The following is a 7962-nucleotide window of genomic DNA, read 5'->3' as shown; positions in this document are numbered from 1 at the left end:
CAATGAATTTCACGTGAAAGCGTTTCAATGAACTTTGTGTGTTTCAATAAATGCAGTTAAATGGGCGTTTCTGCAGAGAAATGGCCTGCTTCAGTCTTCCAATGAATTCTGCTCAAACAGACTTTTTCTGGCAGCGGCTTGTGAAGTGCTCATGGCGGGAGTGTGACTCTGTGTTGCATGACATGCCAGCTGCTGTGCTGACCTGGGAGCGGTTTTAGTTCTGCTTGGGGAACACCTGCAGCCAGAGAAGCTCAAGGAATTGCAACAGCACCACCCTTGGTAGCTCACGGGTATTGCGGCCGGCTCGCAGGGCCGCAACAACAGAGTCCAAATGTGTCCAAAAACAATCCAAAAACTGATGTAAGAGCAAAACCCAGACATTTATTTGTGTAAATAACAAACTAAAACAAAAGCAAACCCACAAAGTTCACAAAACGATCTAAAAGGATCTTCACAAAAACCTACCAAACACAAACCACACAAAAGAAACCCCAAAGAAGATCTCCCCTGCCTCATACTGCTGGGCTTATGTTGGCTCACAGTTAGGTGGAGGCAATCAAGCAATTAGGCAACTACCTCCACCTGCAATACCCAGACCAGCAGAGGCAGGAGACATAACAATGGGAATTACATAATATTCAAATGCCTGATGTAATCAAAAACTGTTGAGCATTTAGGATGTAAATTGTGTGTATAGGTATTGCTTAGAGATTTCAATTACTCACTCTGATTAGAATGCATTTTATGCAATACCATTTAACCATGACTACATTTTGGATAAATATAAAATGCCCCTGAAAAACAAGACAGAAGGAGAAAAGGGGTCATCACGATCAATGACAGAATGGCCATGGACAAAAGAGCTGTGAAAGTCGATCAAATGTTTATGCTCTTGTGAACATTTCACCCACTGGTGAAAGTGAAAGTAAGATATGGTTATATGATTGCAGGCAAAAAAATAATAATCTAATGAAACAGAAATCTACTCCCATGTTCTTTTTTTGCAGGAAGTACAATCTAACACCCAGCCCTTCCACTTCCTGGAAGGGTTGCACTCACAGATGGCCAGATACGGCAGCGATTCAGCCTGTATTCACAGTGAAAAAGCACTCCCATTCCGAGTCAGCAAAATTCATTGCACTTCAGTACCAATGCAGCAAAGCTTAATTGATCCCATTGGAATCTGAACAAGTGATATCCTGAACAGAAATCAATATTCCTTATTATGCAACATGAGGTCAGATCAATGCCTGTTAAATTTTAATCAGGCATTGATTTATTCATTAAATTTTTAAAAGAGACAGAAACGTGAAGGCATGCCATATTCATGACACCTTTTCAGTGTTTAATGTTCTTGCAGAGCCACATGGGTTTTGTGATATTATTTCAGTTTTTTGTGCATTTCCAATAGTCTCAGACCGCTTGTGTGTGCAATGAAAATATTTTAGATATTTACAAAAGTTTCTTATGGCTGGCTTTACAATGCTAGGATTTGGGCTCAGCTTTATAGTATATGACTACATTAGTCCTTGGCAGAGAACAGCTTGCTTCAGAATTGAGAAAGAAAAAAGTAACTGCACAAAATAAAAACGAATGTTTATGAAATTAAAGTGAATCTGTTCATGTGTACAAACTCTAGAAACATAATGACAGAACAGCGTCAAACTGCATAAGAATATTTTCTTGCTTCAAACCGCAATGCTCAAATACACTCATGTCAGCCATTGTAAAGCTTACAGGTCATCAGAAACCTTTCAAAAATTACAGTCATCGCGCATAAAGACTGTGTGGACTTTAATAGCATAAAAACATAGCAAATTAATGCTGCACAACGCTGAAGGATGTGAAAGATTACAGAGCCTGTCACTTGGCAGAGGGGTTTGCCCGCTTTATGGAATGGCTTTTTACCCGGCGTGGAGCAGCATCGGGGATGGGGAAGCGGTAGGAGCGCACTTTAATCTCAGCGCAGGGGCAGAGTGCTGACAGGAGTAATGGCTGCTCCCCAGCAGAGCGGGCAGAGGGGCAGGAAGGAGTCCGTCCAAGGCTGCATCCGCTGACGACAGTCGCTCCGCGGGAACAGCGCGACCCTCCCCGCCCTCTTGCCGCGCGTAGCACCTGGAACGATCGGTGGGAAAGCACGTCGTCACAGCCCCCCGCGGGTGCTTTTGGGCAGTTTTGGCCAGTTTCTGAGACACGATTCTCGACCTCGCTGTGAAGGTAGCTTGTGCAAGTGAGTGGCTTCCATTGTGTGTCGTTCTATTGGCACAAAGATTGTACAGAGCGAGGGTAAACCTCTTTTAAAAGTCTAACTGTCCTGGGCCCCGAGGATTAAGCCTGCTGACAGTGTTACCTGTGTGTGTCTGGAACAAACCGTTCATCCACTCACAATGATCTCTGACCACGTCTGATTCGATGGCCGCATTCTTGCCCAATGCTGACATTTACAAAACAGGGGCTTAACTGGAGGGATAAATGGTTAATGGGGCAAGAGAGGTCAGCTTTTCATGTGCTCGATGTGCTAGTCTACAGTATATAGGTCAATAGAAGGGAAATCACTCTGGATTGTATAGATGACCTGAATGTGCATTCAAACATTATGTAAGCCAGAGGTGTAAGTGCCATGAAAACCCTATTGTCTTTTAAAGCTTATTTTCTGGCACTAAATTTTGAATGTGAAGAAATCTTTATAGCCGTTTTTATATAAGCCAACTGACTGTCTCTTAGTCAGCAACTAAAATAAATAAATACATAAAAACTACAATTTGTTTGCCTAATTGTAAGCCCTGATTACCAACTGCAAGTTTTAGACTTCAAATGTGCAAGTATGCTTGTGTGGCTGACGGGAGCCGTTTTGCCAACAGCTGGTTGCAAAATATAACGGTGAGAACAAAGGGCTGATCAATTTCCGCCACAGTAACAATTGCAGAACAACATGATAAAGGAGAAATCCATCTGAAGGCAGTGACGCCCAAGTGAAGCTGAGGTAAAGCCGCAGTGATGACTGGTGTGTCTCAACATGTCTTCCCCTTCGGTGAAATTGGCGCTGGGAATACGCACTGCAGACACCTGCCATTCAACTGAGAAATACGACATTAACAGACCCGAGGGTGAGAACACGTGAGAACACTTCAGCTAATTGTTTTCTTTCTTCGGAAAACTGTAATTACCAAAGTCTTCCACTCTGAAGTCACTGAATGATCAATGCCAGGCACAATTTAATGAGGGCGTGAGCAGCTTAAATGTGTGTTTTGTAAACCCCAGTTTGTCATACCCCCCACATAATACATCCCTATTTACATTGCCCTTTCCATCTCAGGCAGCATTACAGCAGATACGGGAAAATATGACTTCTATTTTTGGTTTACAGACCTAATGTAAATGTTCACTTTTTTATGAAAGAAATAAATCACACTTCACGTGAGACAAACAAAAACTTGCTGCTAACTGCATTTCCTCCAGTAATATTGATGTCCTAATGCTTCAACTTTTTGCATACATATTCATGATTAGGTGCACTATGTTTCACGAGCTTTAATTAGTGTATAAATATGTATTTAACTATTATATTACCACAAAGTTGGTTTTATTAGGAATTGGGTTGATCACTATAACATACACAATATGGCCAGAAGCATGTGGACACCTGACATCCAACATCTCATCCAAGATTTTGGGCATTTATATGGAGTTGGTCCACCTTTTGCTGCTATAACAACCTCCACTCTTCTGGGAAGGCTTTAAACTAGGTGTTGGAGCATTGCTGCCAGGATTTGCCTCTATTCAGCCAGAAGAGCATTATTGAGGTCAGGCACTGATTGGGCAATTAAGCCTGGCTCACAGCTGGCTTTCCAATTGATCCCAAAAGTGTTGAATGTGGTTGAGGTCAGGGCTCTGTGCAGGCCAGTCAAGTTCTAACACACGGATCTCGACAAAACCACTTCTACATGGATCCCTCTGTGTGCCTGGAGGCATTGTCATGCTGAAACAGGAAAGGGCCCTACCTAATCGTCTAATATGTCATTGGATTAAGATTAGCCTTCACTGGAACTAAGGGGCCTTCCCTAAACCATGAAAAACAGCCCCAGACTGAGGGGTGTCCAGATAATAATTGCACAGATAATACTTAGCATTATGTGAGTTATTTATGAGAAGTTCTTGAGAACTCTTGCATATGATCCGGGTTTGTTTGACAAGGGCTGAGATGACAAGGGCAGCCATACAAGGTGCCATTTGTCTGGCGGGCACCAAATGAACAGGAAGATGAAAAAAAATGGCATTTTGAATCCGTGATAGATAGTGGCCATCACTGCATGCTCCCATCCACCCTGCTCCCAGCACGCCTTGGTTTGTAATCACTACCCCCTGCCCCCTTCAGACCGTAACCGCCATAATGTCCTTTCCCCCTGGATGCGTGCTCAGTCATCCTACCCAGAATAAATAATGCTTAATGCATAAGATTAAAATCAATTATGGAGTGTGTTTTGTAGTAAAATCAAGTGGAGTGGACTGCAGAAATACAGTTTCTCTAGTCTATGAAGTAGGAAAACAGTTATTTATTGATGAGTGTCAGATTGTTTCCCCATGAAAAATATTAATTTAGGATTTAAAATTCAATGAAGAGGCTTTGACACAGGAGGCCTGGTCATTTTTGACCCTGTGGACACAGTGTGCATACATAATATGAAGACAACACAAGGGTTAAGTGAGGACTCAGCTTGTAATATGTGTAAAGAGCATATACAAAAACCTATAAATCACCCTTTAATACATGCAAATAAAAGCTGTCCATTATTTTGTCTTGGTTGTCCAGCTTGGAGCTGCCCACAGAAATAATCACATTTGTAAGTTCAACAAAACAATCCATGAAATTCAAAAAACATGCCTCTGCTTTGTCATAATCAGCGGTTGGGTACTCTTTACTTAACTTCTGGGTCAAGTGAGGACTTCACCAAAATAGAACAGCCTTTGCCTCAAGTAGTCACGCAGACTTTTGAAACGTCTCCTCTTATCAATATTCCATGAAAAAAAATCAGTTTAATGGTTTCATCACTTTTGCCACTCGATCACAAGACTTTGTGCTAATGCTTCCCTTCATACACTGAGAAAAAGGACATTTTGTTCCAACTTCTCATGTAAATAATGTACAGAATATTGATTTCGTTTCCTGTTTGTGCCTTACTGAATCACTGCAGAACTTCCCTAAATGGTTGTTCCTTTTGTCTTCAAAGTGCATATAAACTAAAATATTACAAATATACAATCTTTCATTCTTAATGCCTGCTTGTGCAAGAAGTAGATTATAGAAAATATTTTGCTGATACATCAAAACACGTTTTACACATATTTCCCCCCTAACAGCATTGCTGTACCCCCGGCAAACGTAAATGCATCAAAACACACACACACACACACTGAAATGGTATATTTGTCGTAATGTATCAGAACAATATAGAGCAAAATACTGCGCCACTTCACAATATATGGAAAAATACATAAATTATTGCTACTTGCATATATTTTATGGCAGTAAGGTTGAGTGAGCACCTGCATAAATATAATTTGTACCAATACATGGACACTGTGACAATGTGACTGTGTCTCTGGCTCTCACTTGCCTTCCTTTAAAAACAACTCCCAATGGAGCGGATCATGCCCAGTTTGTTAACGGCATGCCTGTGTTCTCCTGTGGCCACATGCCTCGTCAGATCTCTGTCCAAGCCCTACAAATGACCAAATGTCACTCCCAGCTCAAGGTGTATAAGTTTCATTTTTGGAAGGGTTTGAAACATGCCTTAAATTCCCCCAGGCAAAATATGTCACAAACACATTGTGGCATGTTTTTACAGAAGCACATGCAGCATAGGCTGGTTTAAAAACATATCATCTGTCTTTTAAAGGGATAATTCACTTTTTGGGGTTTTAAAAAATATTTCAATTTATGTGTATGCTTTTCATTGGCTTAGATTATAATAATAATAATAATAATAATAATAATAATAATAATAATAATAATAATAATAATTTATTTACTTAATTAATTATTTTTGCATGCAATTAAGGATATTTCAAATATTTTGCAAAGTTTCTGACAATCTACTAGCTCTACAAAGGCAGGTATAGAGCTTGTGGGTATTCATAGACTAAAGCAAAAAGCTTACTCAAAAGCACTTGTACACTGATGTACAATGACTCTGGAGGTTGAACATATGTATATCATTCATTAATTCTTCAAAAAAATGACATTCTTTCCAATGGCACGTACAATCCTATGTATTTTGTACTTTGTAGCTCAATCGTAGCTCAAACCCTATATAATGTTTGGGGCAATGGCATATTTTTTCTTGATTTGGCTCTGCACTCCATAATTTTAAATTTGTAAAACGATTCACATGTGGTTTCACAACAAGTTTAGATTCTTGTATCCAAGGGTATTTTTATACATTTTTGTTTTGCTGTGGAAGTTGTCTTTTGAGGGATGCATATTCAAACTCAAAACTCATTGTTTGAACTGAATTTGGGTTCATGTCTTAATTACAAAATCACATTGTTATCATCATTGTAAGACACCATCAAATTTTGCAGGAAAACACAAGTTATTTAAAATGGCAGACTTATTTATCCAGGGTGACTTATATAATGAACATAATTATGTATTTTTACAGCTGGATCGTTCTAAGGTCATTTAGGTTTTCCTGCCCAAGGATCCAATGACCTCACACAGGTGAATCACATTGGATTATGAGCTTGGTTCATAGCCAGTACGCCACAGTGCCTCCTGTGGATTTTTAGGGGTGGCAGCTTCCTCTGACCGGATACCCCTCCTATATTTGGCCTGTCCCACTTTATTTTCCTATAACCTGCCAGCTGCCAACAACAACTTCCTCTCCTTTCTGACCTCAGATGATCACCTGAAACTCGAGTGAGGACCAGCAGGGTGATGTTAAAGCTGACTTCTGGGAACACTTTTGACTCAACCTTATTTTTTCTGTTTGCCAGTTAAATGTTTTCACTCATGAATACCGTTCATTGTATGTGCGTAAACTAATGTGTAGAGATGGAATTTTACTGAGCTGGTAACCACCTTCCTTAAGTGCAAAGCAGCATTGCAAAATATGTTCATTATTTACTTAGTGTAGGCCCTTATGCAGTGTGACTGGCCTAGGTCATATATTATCAGTCCATATACTGTATAGTAAGATCATTTTCTGATGGTTTTTAAGCCATTGTATTGGGTTTATCAGTGCTTATCACCCAACCCAGGATTTGATGATGTTACATCGTGGTTACAAATTCCGTTTCTGAAACGCTCCACCAACATCTGAACTAACTCATGGTGTGAGTGTGTGTGTGTGGTGTTTCCCACAATCAGCTATATCACCAGAGGATTTGGAGGAAAAGTCGTTAAAAGGGCCATTTGCATGTGGTAATTTACAAAAAGTTATAAAAACGGACTAAAAGTGACAGCCAATGCACTAGCCGGGTTTTACAGTTACAGTTACAGTTTTTACAGTTACTCACACCATAATTAAGGCATACTGCAGCAGTGGTTTGGAACACTCGGAACACATACGGCAAAAAACGATCTGAAATGATAGGTAACACAACCAAACAAACCGTGTAAAATACTTGCCGCTAAACAGCACATAGATGTTGTCTGCTGAACAGAGTGCTCGTTGGGTTGTGAGTCAAGTGCTTCCTGTTTAATTTTAGCTCAGCTGCCTTTATACCTCTGCAAATGAAGAACTGCATCATGTGACCACTGTAATACGGCTTTCCCACCCCACCCACAACACGGCTGAGCGCCTCGGCCCTTTGAGGTAACCTTTGCTAACCACAACTTCCCGTATCTAAGATGGCGAAGGAGCCAATCTGTTGAAATGTTCTCACTCCACGCATGGGTAATGCCCAGTTCTGGGCCAGTGTTTTGTTTTTCTCTCTCTTTTTGTCTCTGCAAAAAGGCAG

At 40.5% G+C, this 7962-nt stretch overlaps 1 long non-coding RNA gene across 1 annotated transcript; it reads right to left on the bottom strand.

Annotated features, from left to right (window-relative positions):
- Window positions 1-361: 361 nt before the first annotated feature.
- Window positions 362-7691, bottom strand: LOC135251100 (uncharacterized). The gene is made up of 2 exons (XR_010329080.1): window positions 7631-7691; window positions 362-2115 (listed from the first exon to the last, which is right to left on the bottom strand). It is a non-coding gene; the product is annotated as an uncharacterized LOC135251100 (long non-coding RNA).
- Between the last annotated feature and the right edge of the window lie 271 nt (window positions 7692-7962).

The sequence above is a fragment of the Anguilla rostrata genome, chromosome 3, assembly GCF_018555375.3.
Source record: "Anguilla rostrata isolate EN2019 chromosome 3, ASM1855537v3, whole genome shotgun sequence".
Lineage (NCBI taxonomy): Eukaryota > Metazoa > Chordata > Actinopteri > Anguilliformes > Anguillidae > Anguilla > Anguilla rostrata.
Note: the sequence above shows the minus strand (reverse complement) of the source record. Positions and strands in the feature narration are given on the sequence as shown.